The sequence below is a fragment of the Rutidosis leptorrhynchoides genome, chromosome 1 (assembly GCF_046630445.1).
Source record: "Rutidosis leptorrhynchoides isolate AG116_Rl617_1_P2 chromosome 1, CSIRO_AGI_Rlap_v1, whole genome shotgun sequence".
NCBI classification, from domain to species: domain Eukaryota; kingdom Viridiplantae; phylum Streptophyta; class Magnoliopsida; order Asterales; family Asteraceae; genus Rutidosis; species Rutidosis leptorrhynchoides.
Window position 1 is genome coordinate 612198374 of NC_092333.1, and position 6274 is coordinate 612204647.

Below are 6274 nucleotides of genomic sequence, written 5' to 3' on the forward strand. Positions count from 1 at the left end.
TACTTTGAATTAAATCATGAAATTTTTATGTGTTAACATATTCATAAGAAATATCATTTTTCCAGAATATAAACCTCCAATTCAAAGTTCAAGATGGTTTTTAATTATCCAACCCCAAACAGCCCCCGGTTGCACTCCGACGTCGTAAAAACAGTTTTTAAGGTGTTCTTTGAAAAACCAAGTTATACCTTGTTAAATTAGCATATATTTATGTTATATTACAGGTTTTGAAGTATTTTAAAAGTTAAGTTAGAAGGATCTATTTAGTTTGCAAACAAGTTTGAAAACATTCAAACTATGTTCTTGTTGTTAAAATTTTATACCACAAAATAAGATAGCTATATATATATGAATCGAATAAGGTTATGAACAAAGTTACTACCTCAAGTTACTTGGACAAGATTGCTGTAAAAGAGGAGTAAGAACCTAGAACCAAAAGGGTGATGGAATTGGATGAAAGATTGGAAGTAAACTTGTGTTCTTGGAAGGATTCTTGAAGTGTTTTTGTAAGAGTTTTCTTATGGTGATTAAGTGATGTTTTTATGGCTAGATCTTCATAGATATTAGCTGAATGGTTATGGAGGTTAAGGCTCTTAAAAGTGTGTGTGTTTTAGCTAAAGGAAATGTGTAGTAAAATGAAAATGGAATGGAGTATAAATGGTGGTGTAAAAGGTGTATAAGTTTGTAATTTTGTGAAAAAATCTTTTAATCATGTGAAATTGTCATACTAGATAACAAAAGTAGTTACCTTATACATAAGGCATTGAACAAGGGCTGGTTGGTGGTGATTTGATGTATATATACCAATAGTAAATACGTATAGAGGTTAGGTATGATACGAGTACATGTACTCTAGATATACGTATAGAAATCTTGTGAAAAATGGAATGAGAATTCAAATATAGCTATCTTTTGTGAATATACTTATATTGTTTTATGTATTTAAGTCCTTAAAAGTGATTAAATACATTACTTATACGATATATGTATAAACATTATAGGTCATAAGTATTTATGTCAAATAACGTTACGTATGGTTATCGTTTTGAAAACTTAAGTTAGTAGCTTCAAAATATACTTGTAACTTATTGTTATTAATACAAAATGAGGTATTAAAACATTCTTAGATCATGTTAAATATGTATATATATATACACAAACGTATAATTATCATATATTGTATAGTTCGTGATATCATCGGTCAAACTAGACGGTCAAACGTTGTGTAAAACTCTTTTCGGAGACATAAATCTCAACAATTTGGATTGCTTATCATGTTGGTAAGGTTTAATTTATATAAATATTAATCTTATAAGTATAGAACGATCGAAAAAGTGCGGGTCATTACAAATACCGTCCACAATACAATTTACCAGATCCATTTCTGACCTTCTTCCTCTTCTAAAGACCCTGCAATTCCTCTCATGCCATATATGATATACAGCAGCAGCAACAGTAACTCTATTTATAATATCCCAAATTTGATTTCTAAATGGGAATCCGGCAAGCATATGAACAATGTCATGAAATCTGAATGGAAGACCCCTAAACAGAAGGTGCTTTTTTAACTCTAACCATACTTTTTTCGAGTATTCACACTCAAAAAATAGGTGATTAATAGAATCTTCCTCCTTTTCACATAATTCACAACTAAAATTCTTACTTGGAAACCATTTACTTAGCTTATCTTGTGTAGTGAGTCTTTTGAAATGTCCCGTTCATATTGATTATAAACGTTCCATATTAATTGATTTCGTTGCGAGGTTTTGACCTCTATATGAGATGTTTTTCAAAGACTGCATTCATTTTTAAAACAACCATAACCTTTATTTTATCAATAAAGGTTTTAAAAACATTACGTAGATTATCAAATAATAATAATCTAAAATATACTGTTTACACACGACCATTACATAATGGTTTACAATAGAAATATATTACATCGACATATGTTTCTTGAATGCAGTTTTTACACAATATCATACAAACATGGACTCCAAATCTTGTCCTTATTTTAGTATGCAACAGCGGAAGCTCTTAATATTCACCTGAGAATAAACATGCTTTAAACGTCAACAAAAATGTTGGTGAGTTATAGGTTTAACCTATATATATCAAATCGTAACAATAGACCACAAGATTTCATATTTCAATACACATTCCATACATAGAGATAAAAATCATTCATATGGTGAACACCTGGTAACCGACATTAACAAGATGCATATATAAGAATATCCCCATTATTCCGGAACACCCTTAGGATATGATATAAATTTCGAAGTACTAAAGCATCCGGTACTTTGGATGGGGTTTGTTAGGCCCAATAGATCTATCTTTAGGATTCGCGTCAATTAGGGTGTTTGTTCCCCAATTCTTAGATTACCAGACTTAATAAAAAGGGGCATATTCGATTTTGATAATTCAACCATAGAATGTAGTTTCACGTACTTGTGTCTATTTTGTAAATCATTTATAAATCCTGCATGTATTCTCATCCCAAAAATATTAGATTTTAAAAGTGGGACTATAACTCACTTTCACAGATATTTCCTTCCTCGAAAATAAGACTTGGTCACGGATCAATTCACGAACCTATACAAATATGTACATATATATCAAAGTATGATCAAAATATAATTACAACCATTTTTATTATGTTTTAAAGATTTGAGTGTATTAAGTCAGCTGTCCTCGTTAGTAACCTACAACTAGTTGTCCACAGTTAGAAGTACAGAAATAAATCGATATATATTATCTTGAATCAATCCATGACCCAGTGTATACACGTCTAAGGCTAGATCACAACTCAAAGTATATATATTTTTGGAATCAACCTCAACCCTGTATAACTAACTCCAACATTACTGCATATAGAGTGTCTATGGTTGTTCCAAATAATATATATACATGGGTCAATATGATATGTCAAAACATTTTCATACGTGTCTATGGTATCCCAAGATTACATAATATATTAGAATAAATGTATAATACAATATAAGTTAGCTAGCATATGATTTGTATAGATTTGTTAAACATTTTCCGTAGCTAAAAAGATCAAAAATATCCAATCTTGTTTTACCCATAACTTCTTTATTTTAAATCCGTTTTGAGTGAATCAAATTGCTATGGTTTCATATTGAACTCTAATTTAAGAATCCAAACAGAAAAAGTATAGGTTTATAGTCGGAAATTTAAGTTACATGTCAATTACTAAAGAGGTAGTCATTTCCGTCGAAAGAACGACATCTTGATAACCATTTTGAAAAACATACTTTCACTTTGAGTTTAACCAAGTTTTTTGGATATAGTTTCATATTCATATGAAAAATCATTTTTCCAGAAGAAAAACTTTTAAATCAAAGTTTATCATAGTTTTTAATTATCCAAACCAAAACAGCCCACGGTTTCACTACGACGGCGTATATCCGATTTTATGGTGTTCATCGTGTTTTCAGGTTTTAAATCATTAAGTTAGCATATCATATAGATATAGAACATGTGTTTAGTTGATTTTAAAAGTCAAGTTAGAAGGATTAACTTTTATTTGCGAACAAGTTTAGAATTAAGTAAACTATGTTCTAGTGATTTTAAGTTTAAACTTTCGAATAAGATAGCTTTATATGTATGAATCGAATGATGTTATGAACATCATTACTACCTCAAGTTTTCTGGATAAAACTACTGGAAATGAGAAAAATAGATCTAGCTTCAAAGGATCATTGGATGGCTTGAAAGTTCTTGAAGCAGAATCATGACACGAAAACAGTTCAAGTAAGATTTTCACTCGAAATAAGATTGTTATAGTTGTAGAAATTGAATCAAAGTTTGAATATGAATATTACCTTGAATTAGAAAGATAACCTACTATAAATAACAAAGGTTCCTTGATCTTAGATGATTACTTGAAATGGATTAGAAAGCTTGGAAGTAGACTTGCAAACTTGGAGGTATTCTTGATTTTTATGAAACTATACTTATGGAATTTATGAAGAACACTTAGAACTTGAAGATGGAACTTGAGAGAGATCAATTAGATGAAGAAAATTGAAGAATGAAAGTGTTTGTAGGTGTTTTTGGTCGTTGGTATATGGATTAGATATAAAGGATATGTAATTTTGTTTTCATGTAAATAAGTCATGAATGATTACTCATATTTTTGTAATTTTATGAGATATTTCATGCTAGTTGCCAAATGATGGTTCCCACATGTGTTAGGTGACTCACACGGGCTACTAAGAGCTGATCATTGGAGTGTATATACCAATAGTACATACATCTAAAAGCTGTGTATTGTACAAGTACGAATACGGGTGCATACGAGTAGAATTGTTGATGAAACTGAACGAGGATGTAATTGTAAGCATTTTTGTTAAGTAGAAGTATTTTGATAAGTGTCTTGAATTATTTCAAAAGTGTATGAATACATATTAAAACACTACATGTATATACATTTTAACTGAGTCGTTAAGTCATCGTTAGTCGTTACATGTAAATGTTGTTTTGAAACCTTTAGGTTAACGATCTTGTTAAATGTTGTTAACCCATTGTTTAATATATCAAATGAGATGTTAAATTGTTACATTATCATGATATTATGATATATAATATATCTTAGTATGATATATATACAGTTAAATGTCGTTACAACGATAATCGTTACATATATGTCTCGTTTCGAAATCATTAAGTTAGTAGTCTTATTTTTACATATGTAGTTCATTGTTAATACACTTAATGATATATTTACTTATCATTTAACATAATTAACCAAGTATATCAATATCTTAATATGATTTATATGTACCTATTAAGACGTTGTTATAACGATAATCGTTATATATATCGTTTTCGAGTTTCTTAATTTAATAGTCTCATTTTATGTATATAACTCATTGTTAAAATACCTAATGAGATACTTAATTATAATAAAATCATGTTAACTCTATATATAACCATATATATGTCATCGTATAGTTTTTACAAGTTTTAACGTTCGTGAATCACCGGTCAACTTGGGTGGTCAATTGTCTATATGAAACCTATTTCAATTAATCAAGTCTTAACAAGTTTGATTGCTTAATACGTTAAAAATATTTATTCATGTAAATATCAATCTCAATTAATATATATAAACATGGAAAAGTTCAGGTCACTACAGTACCTACCCGTTAAATAAATTTCATCCCGAAATTTTAAGCTGCTGAAGGTATTGACGAATCTTTTGAAAATAGATGCAGGTATTTCTTCTTCATCTGATCTTCATGCTCCCAGGTGAACTCGGGTCCTATACTAGCATTCCATCGAACATTAACAATCGGTATCTTGTTGTGCTTAAGTCTCTTAACCTCACGATCCATTATTTCGACGGGTTCTTCAATGAATTGAAGTTTTTTATTGATCTGGATTTCGTCCAACGGAATAGTTGTAGTGACCCGGAAAATTTCGACTAATTTAAACCAAACTCTCGATACGATACAATATTTTTGACATGATAAGCAATGTCTGTTATCTCGAGTCTCAAATTTTTGAGCTGTTTTTCATATGTTCATTTGACCATCGACTGTTCTCGACGATTCACGAATAATTGTTTGTAAATAGATGCATATATATTTAAATGTAAATATAAATATACATATGTGTGTGTGTGTGTCTATATATATATATATATATATATATATATATATATATATATATATATATATATATATATATATATATATATATATATATATATATATATATATATATATATATATATATATATTTATAAATTGAAACATTTAATTTGTAGATTATTATTAATATTACTAATATTATTTTTATCATTATTAATATCATTATTATTATAAATAGTAGTAAAATTATAAATTTTAGTTATTATTATGATGATTATTATTAGGATTACTAAGAATTATCATTTTTATTTAAAAATTATTATTATCATTGTTTAATTTACTTTTACCATTATTCTTATTGTTATTAGTATTATTTTGATATTATTAATATTATTATTTCTATTATAATTATTATTAGCATTTTTATTATTATTAAAATATCTATATTTAATTATATTATATTAAATATAATATGAAATAACAAATTAGAACGTACAAGTTGTTATATATCACAATCAAATACATAATTATTTCTCTCTTTGTGTTTTACCCGTGATAATATGTCAAACCTTTTCATCACTCTATGACAGCTGAGCAAAGGAAATAACTCAACTTTACACTACCAATCAATATTCAATAATATATATCATATC